The sequence below is a fragment of the Toxotes jaculatrix genome, chromosome 18 (assembly GCF_017976425.1).
Source record: "Toxotes jaculatrix isolate fToxJac2 chromosome 18, fToxJac2.pri, whole genome shotgun sequence".
Classification (NCBI taxonomy): Eukaryota; Metazoa; Chordata; class Actinopteri; family Toxotidae; genus Toxotes; species Toxotes jaculatrix.
The window spans coordinates 15,939,175-15,949,618 of record NC_054411.1 but is presented as its reverse complement, the minus strand read 5'-3'; positions in this window follow the sequence as shown (position 1 = coordinate 15,949,618).

Below are 10,444 nucleotides of genomic sequence, written 5' to 3'. Positions count from 1 at the left end.
GCACTTTTTGAGGCCAAAAAAAATTATGACTTTTTTTGCCCGAAAAAAACGCCATACTATACTATGACGTTTTTTGGCACTTTTTGAGGCCAAAAAAAATTTGGACTTTTTTTGGCCGAAAAAAACGCCATACTATACTATGACGTTTTTTATGACATTTTGAGGCCAAAAAAAATTATGACTTTTTTTGCCCGAAAAAAACGGCATACTATACTATGACGTTTTTTGGCACTTTTTGAGGCCAAAAAAAATTTGGACTTTTTTTGGCCGAAAAAAACGCCATACTATACTATGACATTTTTTATTACATTTTGAGGCCAAAAAAAATTTGGACTTTTTTTTGCCCGAAAACAACGCCATACTATACTATGACGTTTTTTATGACATTGTGAGGCCAAAAAAAATTATGACTTTTTTTGCCCGAAAAAAACGCCATAGTATACTATGACATTTTTTATGACATTTTGAGGCCAAATAAAATTATGACTTTTTTTGCCCGAAAAAAACGCCATACTATACTATGATGTTTTTTATGACATTTTGAGGCCAAAAAAAAAATTGACTTTTTTTTCCCGAAAAAAACGCCATACTATACTATGACGTTTTTTGGCACTTTTTGAGGCCAAAAAAAATTTGGACTTTTTTTGGCCGAAAAAAACGCCATACTATACTATGACGTTTTTTATGACATTTTGAGGCCAAAAAAATTTGGACTTTTTTTTGCCCGAAAAAAACGCCATACTATACTATGACGTTTTTTATGACATTGTGAGGCCAAAAAAAATGTGGACTTTTTTTGCCCGAAAAAAAACGCCATACTATACTATGACGTTTTTTGGCACTTTTTGAGGCCAAAAAAAAATATGACTTTTTTTGCCCGAATAAAACGCCATAGTATACTATGACGTTTTTTATGACATTTTGAGGCCAAAAAAAATTATGACTTTTTTTGTCCAAGAAAAACGCCATACTATACTATGACGTTTTTTGGCACTTTTTGAGGCCAAAAAAAATTTGGACTTTTTTTGCCCGAAAAAAACGCCATAGTATACTATGACGTTTTTTATGACATTTTGAGGCCAAATAAAATTTGGACTTTTTTTGGCTGAGAAAAACGCCATACTATACTATGACGTTTTTTATGACATTTTGAGGCCAAAAAAAATTATGACTTTTTTTGGCCGAAAAAAAACGGCATACTATACTATGACGTTTTTTGGCACTTTTTGAGGCCAAAAAAAAAATTGACTTTTTTTGCCCGAAAAAAACGCCATACTATACTATGACGTTTTTTGGCACTTTTTGAGGCCAAATAAAAACATGACTTCTTTTGCCCGAAAAAAACGCCATACTATACTATGACGTTTTTTGGCACTTTTTGAGGCCAAAAAAAAAATTGACTTTTTTTGCCCGAAAAAAACGCCATAGTATACTATGACGTTTTTTATGACATTTTGAGGCCAAATAAAATTATGACTTTTTTTGCCCGAAAAAAACGCCATACTATACTATGACGTTTTTTATGACATTTTGAGGCCAAAAAAAATTTGGACTTTTTTTGGCCCAAAAAAAACGCCATAGTATACTTTGACGTTTTTTATGACATTTTGAGGCCAAAAAAAATGTTGACTTTTTTTGCACGAAAAAAACGCCATAGTATACTATGGCGTTTTTTATGACATTTTGAGGCCAAAAAAAAAATTGACTCTTTTTGCCCGGAAAAAACGGCATACTATACTATGACGTTTTTTGGCACTTTATGAGGCCAAAAAAAAAATTGACTTTTTTTGCCCGAAAAAAACGGCATACTATAGTATGACGTTTTTTGGCACTTTTTGAGGCCAAAAAACGGTCATATTAAAGTATGACTTTTTTTGGCTGATTTTGATGCCTAACTATACTATGACCTTTATTTTGGCCCTAGTACAAAATTCAGTACACAGATGCATCACTTACATATGAGAAAAAATAAGTCTCTTGGAGAAAAGTTCTTCGATGTAGAGGAAGTCCGTCATTTTGAACAAATGCCACCAGTCTGTGTTTCGCACAGCTTGTACTTAAACGAATTCATCTTTGGAGAATCGTCTGATCATGCTGAAATTTTCTCTGCTTGCTCTTAAGGACTTCATTACTAAAAGTTGTGAAAAGCTTTGGTCTGGGTTACACAGTCTGGCTGTGGTGCCTGTCATGGCTTGAGGGCAAGGACTTGGACCCAAACGCACGACCCCACAGACGTAATCAAGAATAATACTGTTTATTCTAACAAAGTTTCAAACAAGGACTACCCATAAAGGGAAAAAAGGAACAAAAACAATAATACAAAACGTGAACTCAAAATCACTCTTTTGAGGAAAAAGACTGGACAACCCGAGAAACCAAAAGCAGCCCCCTTAGGGGCTCATGATAGCGCCACCACAAAATTGTCCCTCGCCAACACACAGGAAATGGATGTATTTGTGCCTGTATCTCCCACATACTTCATCCAATGTGGATCAAACTTCACATTCATGTTGATCGTGTGATTCAGAACAGATTGATGTACTGATATCATGATACACAAATAGCGCCAACTACTGGGAATATGTGTATTTTTCATGTAGTTATGTCTATTCTATACATACATTCTACATAGATGTGTGTACATGGAGTTGTCATGACAAGTTGTGTAGATTTAGGATTTTGTGTGGATCTTACATCATCAATCTATTTCAGGGCACTGCAGGGAATTGAACCCCACCCTAGTGTACTAGGTGTACCATAACCAGTGCCTTTTGCTTTTTGAAGTGATGTAAAGGTAAAGCAAAACCTATATTTCCACAGCATTTCTTAAATATTGTGTTATCAACATATCTAGTTAGAATGAGATATGGCATTCGTGGAAATGCTGTTGTAATGTCGGAAAGAAAACCTTACATTGAATAATGTATATGACGTATGTGTAGGTATTACTGCTATAGAATCAAAGCATGGATTTATGACATATAATCTATAATGTGTTATGTATTTTTGAGTTACGTCTGTGGGTAAGTGGTGATGTACATGACTGTATATGATTTGAAATAGTTCTCAGTTGTTGAGAAAGTAGAGAAAGCAAAGGATTTGGACATGTAAAGAGCACACAAACACAGTAGAAATGTAGAAAATGCACCAGAGCTCTGTTGTGCTCCAGCAATAAAAACACAGTACATATGAAATTAGAAGTTCAGAAAAACAGGTAAAAAAGACTGCAACATATCTCTGTTCTGCATCATATCTCAGCCACACCAAAGCTAGAACTGTTTAAATGTGTTTTAATAACACCGGTGTACATGAACATGCCACAACCATTGTAAAATTGCTTTTAATCACTAAAACATCCTCAACCTCCATCCACAAACTCTAACCAACACTAAGGTGATTTACAAATAACACACTGTCCATCAAACCAAATTATATGTTTTATCTGCACAGATAATTCATCTTACAATGCAGATCAACATTTGTACTGCCAAAATAAACCCCATCTAACCAAAAACCAACACACTATACAAATTATATTATTTTTGTATTATACAAAGCTTTAATTATTACCAAATCATCCACATGGCAAAAATGTCTACCTAAACTTACCTTGTTATATTCACACTTTGGCAGAATTCCTAAAAAAAAAAGGGGGTGTGGCCACAGACATCATTCATCAATCATAAGACACCACTGAACTAAACAACTAGTCCCACTCAACTAAAGTCCCACCTCCCTACATTTAATCATGAAATATGTATGGTTAAAATACAAATTATACAATGTCTAACTTTTAACAACAGGCTCCATTAAGCTGCTTCATCAACAGCTCTCAAACTGAACACTGACTGCGTGAGTTATCCTCTTAACGTGCAACTTTCTTGTAACCACATTACACATGTAGTCACATAAACACAACTCACGTACAAGTACAAATGTCCATTAAAATTAACTTTTTCATATATATATATATATATATATATATACCAGGACATATTTAACCAAGGACATCCTGGTATTCTTAACATATGTGGCTGAAAATAACACAATTGAAATGTCTACACAAACTCTAAACAACACTAAAGTAATTTACAAATAACACACTGTCCATTAAACCAAATTACATGTTTGCTCTGCACAGATAATCAGGATAACCTTCACACTCTCAACTCATTTTTATGCTCATATGATGATACACTCATAGCTCCCCCTGCTGGGAGGGGGCCATGTCTTTTCTGTTGCTGTATACTGCTGTGCTTCTCTGGGGAGAAGAGCAGGAGAGAGGAGAGGACATAGGAGGACTCTTGTGCGTGGCTGTGCTGGCTGCAACTGGCCTTAATGTATGTTTCTGTTTACACAACTTAGAATTTTGTATTTTTGTGTATATAGATGCCAATTAACAATAAATATCTTGTTCAAAAAATACACACAAGGGTTGAGTTTTCACAGTAAATCGTCAGTATATCAGAGTAAGTTTTGCATTCATGCACTGATACATGATCAGTATCACAATATAATTTAAAAATACTTCACCTTAGGTATCACTATCATTAATGTAGATCTTCTCAAGGACATAGCGAGAAGGAAATTAAACACTCGCAGCAGAAGCAAACACCAAAATGCATATTAAATCTGTACCTCAAAAATGAATAAGCATAAATTTTTAATACTGATTGTTCTTTAGTGTTGCAGATAATAAAAAAAGGAAATATCTTATGTTCTGATTCCTCAGTTTTTTTTTTTAAAGTACAGCTTCTCTCTCTTTCAAAAAACACAGTGTGCATCAGATCTCACATACTTTGAAATAGTGAATTGAACGGTTTGCTACACTGGCATCTCCTGACTCTCAACTCTGAACTCTTTTTTTTTCAGGAGAAAGCAGCTGATCAATGAACAGCCAGTAGCAGTTGTATCTATAATGTATCTGAACATATAGTTCAGATCTTATTGAGGCTGATGTTTGTATGTGTGGGGGTGGCAGAGGTGGTGTTGTGGTAGTTCAGGTCCCTTTTCAACACATCCACTGATCAATACACTCCTCTCTATCTCATCTCTCACTCACACACACACACACACACACTGAGTGAATTAGGGTGTGTAGTAGTGGTTTTGGCCTTCATCCAGGACTGAGCAGTAACCTCTTTCCTTTATTAGACTGATTTTCCTGCTTCCCTCTAATGACTTTCATTAGATTGAGGACTCATATAGTCGTCCAACACCCACTGCACTTTTCCCCCCTTTATCTTTTTCTCTCATTCTGTTTCCCGTAGATGACTTCATGAATACATTGTGTGTCTGTGTATGTATGTGTTGAACATGGATGAATTTTTACCAGGTTTGGTCTTTGATGTTGATGATTCAGCTCTCTTTACCTCTTGTTGACCTAAATGTTTCTTTCTCTCCACTGTTGCCAAATTTGACTGAAACCAAACCATCCAACCTTGTCCAGCTGTGACAAAAGTAGCCCAGTTTTTTTTTGCTTCTTCTTTATATGTGTGGATAAAATAATAACTCTTGGCCCCTCAAAGCCTCTTAATTAAATCAAAACTGTGGTTACTATATTGAAAGAGTCTTTGGTTACAGCTGTTAATAAAAGCTTTTAAAATGATTTCATTTCAGAGCCATGACCTTGACACTGAATTTTTGAAGTTACAAAGGCTCCACTGCACCCACCCTCATCTAACTGCTGGAGGTAGCTTCATATTTAGCCTACATTACAAATGTATCAGTTTTCCAATCTGATCTCAGCAAGAAAGTGAATAATTTTCCCTAGATATCAAATTATTGCTTTAAAGTTGTGTCAGGGAGAGCACATTAGCCCCTGTCAATCTCTACACTAACTTGCACGTAACCTCACTTTTATTTGGGGGAAACTGTAAAGCATCACTGCTCCTTTCCTCCTCCTCCTCTCCTCTCCTCCCCCTCTCCTCATGAAGGTCACACACTCTGTTGAACCAACATCGAGCGTCTGTCTGATTTACACCCAGCACAGGCCAGAACCTCTAATCCAATCTCGCTGTGTGCAGCTGAGAAGGCAGCACACGCCTCCAGAGGTGGCAGATTCTCAAATGCACTCATCAAACACCTACACACACTCACATGCAAACATACAGAGACGTAAACGCACCGAGACAAGACGGACACACTGAGCACCCATGCAGAGATGGACGGACATATAGACACACACAAATTTCATTTGGGCTGTAAAGGTTACCATCTACACTCTAACATAATCTCATTTAGGGAGTAAACTCATGAGCTGAAATGACCCTGTGGTCCAGGTTCACCTGCTTGTTTATTGGTTTTGTTTGTTACACTCCGGCCTAGGGCTTCAGTGCACTTCAGAGGAGTCTTTAAAGCTACACGCACACACACACACACACACACACACAAACAAAAGCACTAGGGGACGGATGATTTTATTCCACCTCAAGAGGCAGGTGCCCCCGAGGTCTGCCACAGAGACAGCTCTTTGAAGCTGATGGAGAGAGAGGGAGAAAGAACGAGCGATGGAGGGAGGCAAGGGGCTGGAGAGAGGGTTGGTTTATGCAAAGAATAGACAGACAGGGAGAGGACGGATAGGGATAAAAGAGGATGAGGGAAGAAAAGAGCACAAAAGGAGAAACTGGCAGCGGAAAGAGAGTGATGGAGGGAGATGAAGGATAAAGGAGAGAAAGGAAAAGGGGACTGAGCCCATGTCTCTGCACACGGCTCTATAATACACATGACCTTTAAGCAGCCACTCTCCCAGTCACTCTCTGTTCATCCATCCTCCTAGCTCCACGTCTCCTTTCATTTCATTTTTAAGGCTTTGCCCTGCATTTTTCCTTTATAATCACCATTTTTTTCATTGCCTTAGCAAACAATTTCTCTTCTCCCCATCTGTAATGATCTCACACTTCCTTTTCCAAACACATCGACCTCTCTCCTCTCTGTTTCCACTCTTTTGCTCTTTGCCTCTGTCCTTTTTTTTTCTCTTAACTTGCTCCACGACATGAATCCTGTTTCCTTCTCCACCTCCCCCTCTCAGTGACTTGTATGTTTCTTCTTCCTCATCTCTGTCCTGGTCAAGAGGGTGTACAGACAGGCAAATATCAAACAGACAGACAGACTGGAGGGATGGGTTGTCAGTAATGGGTTTGTCAACTCTCCTATTACTACAATAATCTCATTAGAGATATGGAGATCACCATGGGAGCTGCTAAAAGGAGCTTTCTGGCCTGATGAGTGTCCCAGAGGAAACCTCTGTGTGTGTGTGTGTGTGTGTGTGTGTGTGTGTGTGTGTGTGTGTGTGTGTGTGTGTGTGTGTGTGTAACACAAACATAGAGGGATATGGAAGGAGAGAGAGAGAGAGAGAGAGAGAGAGAGAGAGAGAGAGAGAGAGAGAGAGAGAGAGAGGATACTGCATGTGTAGAAAAGCTCCACAGGGACCATTTAATTCATCACACTGATAATGGCTTCAGCCACTAAATCAAACTTTCCCATTCACATTCACTCACACACTTAAATGTAATGGGTGCTAATGGCAAGTTGACTAATCGAACCTACACTTGTGCAGAATACAAAGCGGAACAAGGCAAAGCAGACTTGCAGTGAACCTAAAAGTGGTAGTAGAATTAGTGCTGGAACTATATGTTTGCAGATATTTTGTAGGAAAAGATAAATAAAAAAAATGATGCTTTCAGCATTTGCAAACTGTAAACATATATTTTTAATTGTTGTGCTTAATAACTTTAATTGTGATGCTAAATAACAAGCTTGACAAACATTTCATCACATTTTGTCAAACTTTGTCAGGAATGAGCACTTGAGTTTCTATCCAACACATAGCTGGCAAGATTGATATCATTCTTGTGTTTGAAGATAGAGCCAGGAGGTGATTAACTTAGCATAAAGACAGGAAACAGGGGGAAACAGCTAGCCCAATAAGCTGTGAATATATCTCTGGAATATACCACCCTTTTAAACTGACATGGAAAATTTGTTAGCAAACATCCAACAGACAACAACAAAGCGACCGAACTCTCAGTCATCTCGGTCAATCTGACTAACTCACTCATCCAAGAACTGCTTGGATGAATGAGTGGATTCATTCATGAGATTGCCATGAAGACATTTCTGTTCTACAGAGGATAAATCCTACTGACTTCGGTGATCCCCTGTCTTTTACTCTAGCGCCATCATCAGGTTTTAATCACTTGTCATACATTTCTATAAAATCTGTAGCAGCGTAACTTGTTTTTTTAACTGACCTCTGCAGGACAAAATGAACTGGGTGACTGTTGTCTGTGTGTCAGGGGAAGGTGAAGTCGACCTGGCCTTAAGCCTCTGCAGCAGATTAGACACAGATTGGTCCTATTGCTTTACTGTGGAATACTGCAGAGAAAAACGAAATTACAGTACACACACGTACACACTGAAACACACAGTGAGGATACAAATGTGCGCACGCACACACACACACGCACACACACACACAAAAGCAGAGCTGGGTAATTGAAATGGTAAAGGGGCTGGTTGTTACATAGCAACCTTTAATAAACATCAGCTGTAAGATGGAGGCAATGATAATGAGAGACACAGAATGAGAGAGGGGTAATTGAACTCTGGCTCTCTGAGTGTCTCTGAGCTTTCGTTATACAATGTTTAGTTTCAGAGCACGGATTTGTTAAGGACATGTGTGTATGTGTGTGTGTGTGTGTGTAAGTGCACAGTGTGTTTAACAAAGCTCTAAAAGCTTAAACTGATTGACTGGGAGAGAAAGCACACTCATGCACACAAACAAAAACACATACACAGGCACACTCACATGTACACAGACAAACCTCTCCAGAGAGCATGGATCAGATTTGAAATGGAAACAGCAAAAAAGAGCAGCAGAACTATGAATAGCATTAGCTCAGCCATGAAAGAAGATTTCTGCCTGTCGGCTGCTGTTTCCTCACTCATCTATCTCTTGGTGTTTTGGTCTAGAAGAAGGATATTAGTTGTTCTTCCGGTTAATTCAGAAAATGATTGGAATTTTAATCATCAAATTGAGGACATTTTCATAAATTAAAAGATGAGGATTGACCCCAGCTGGCTTTCGGTTAAAGGAATAGTTTGACATTTTGTGAAAAGGACTTTCACAGATCCTCTCATGTCTGTGCAGTAAAGCTGAAGCTACAGTCAACAAACATTTATTTTAGCTTAACATAAAGACTGGCATCCTTAACATATCTATCTATCTTATGAGGAAAGGAAACTTTGTTATGACATGTTAGTGAGCTTCAGAGGTGCAGGTGGGTTTTATATGGATACATGACCTGTGGATGTGCTATTTGTATACACCTGTATATGTAGAGAAAAAGACAGGCAGAGTCGCTGTACTATGCCTGTGTTGTCATGTAATTCCACCCCAGCACCGCTCACAACCAAACATAATACTGTGGATTTAACGCAAGTGCTTTCCAAGTGCTCGAGGCGCTTTCCAGTTTTCACAGTTTCTTAGACTGGGATTGTGTGTGTGTGTGTGTGTGTGTATGAGTAGGCGCCTTGAGTATGATTGCATTTTTCAACGTACACGCCCCGTGAGAGAAAAAGATGGAGATAATTTGTGCATGTGAGAGCTGTGAGAGATTACTGTATGTGTCTGTGTGAGTGCAGATGTGTATTTGTGTTCATGGAAAGAACTATGAAGAACACAACTGTGTGTGTGCGTGTACACTGTTGTGCTTCCTTATGTGTTTGATATAAAGAACCAGAGATTTCTATTATGAGAGAAAGACACAGACAATCCACTGGCTGTATGTGTCTGTAATGTGTGGTGCCCAAATGAGACAAAAGCTGAGTAGGACAGGAACAGTAAAGATGGTTCACAGGTGACTCATAAAGACAGATAAAGAATGGGTCACAAATCTTGATAATTGTAATAAAGGTAATTGTAAAAAAGGTCTGCCTGTAGAGCAGGCAACAACCCCCCCACCCCCCCCCCTCCCCCAATTCAAAACTTTTTAAACTTACCCCTGACCTACAGCCACAAGATGGTTAGAGATGATGACGATGAACTTATAACACTAAAACAACCTTCTCAGTTAAATGGTATTTTCCCAGATACTAATTCAGTAATCTGAACTCAGTGTTAAAAGTATGTAATAAAGCTGAAACTCTTCGGTCACAGTGTCTGATGGGTTACTGAATTTAAGCATAGCACCATGAGCAGTGTTATCAGCCCTGACCCCTCTCTCCAGTCTACGTGCCCTGTCTGTCTTTGTCATGTCTCAATAGAGTCTCCACAGAGTCAGAGCTGCCTCTTTCTTCCTCTGTGTACTTGTTCCTGCCTCCTCTATACGTCCCTTTACTTTCATTTCCCTCCGAATCCACTCGGTGACATTGCATACCAGCAGAGTACAGGCTGCTCTTTTGCTAAAGAAAACCCTGCAGTCTGTTACAACTTCCTCTGTTT